We start from the raw sequence: 756 nt of genomic DNA, 5'->3' as shown, positions 1-756 counted from the left end.
GCTTCACGGGTGAGTTCTACCAAGCATTCAGGGAAGAGCTGTCACCAATTCTACTCAAATTATTCCAGAATATAGAAGAGGATGGAAAGCTCCCTAATACTTTTTATGAAAGAAGCATAACCTTCATACCAAACCCAGGGAAGGACATCACTAAAAAAGAAAACTATAGATCAGTATCCCTCATGAACACAGACACAAGAATTCTCAACAAAATCCTAGCCAACAGAATCCAACAGCACATCAAAAAAATAATATACTCGTTGCGCAGTAGTGCTTGCGGCTTCCTTCTTCCTTTCTCAGGCTCAGCAGTCAGCCCTCGTGCTGAGCCGCAATGAATCGTCTCCTGGCAAGCCAAGTAGCATTTGGAAACGGTCATCACTTCAATATTGTACTGTAAGTTTTAGCCAGAACTCTGTGGCATGATAGAGAAATTAAAGACATCCAAATTTGGAAAGAGGTAGTAAAACTCTCCTTATTTGCAGATGATATGATCCTATATGTAGAAAACCTCAAAGACTCAGTACAAAAAATTACTAGACATCATCGAACGATTCAGCAAAGTGGCAGGGTATAAGATCAACATACAAAAATTAGTTGGATTTCTCTATAGCAACAATGAGAGTGCTGAGAAAGACATTAGGCAAGTAATACCATTTACAATAGCCACCCAAAGGATGAAATATTTAGGAATAAATGTAACCAGAGAAACAAAGGACTTATACAAAGAAATTTATAAAACAAGAAACCAAAAGAGAC

General features: G+C 38.1%; 1 protein-coding gene across 1 annotated transcript in view; it reads left to right on the top strand.

The window, feature by feature from the left end:
- MIPOL1 (mirror-image polydactyly 1) overlaps positions 1-756 on the top strand; it is a 369,629-nt gene that overhangs the window by 74,705 nt on the left and 294,168 nt on the right. The window lies entirely within an intron of this gene.

The sequence above is a fragment of the Chrysochloris asiatica genome, unplaced genomic scaffold, assembly GCF_000296735.1.
Source record: "Chrysochloris asiatica unplaced genomic scaffold, ChrAsi1.0 scaffold00017, whole genome shotgun sequence".
NCBI lineage: Eukaryota > Metazoa > Chordata > Mammalia > Afrosoricida > Chrysochloridae > Chrysochloris > Chrysochloris asiatica.
The sequence above is the reverse complement of the archived record's forward strand: the minus strand, read 5'-3'. Positions and strand labels throughout refer to the sequence as shown.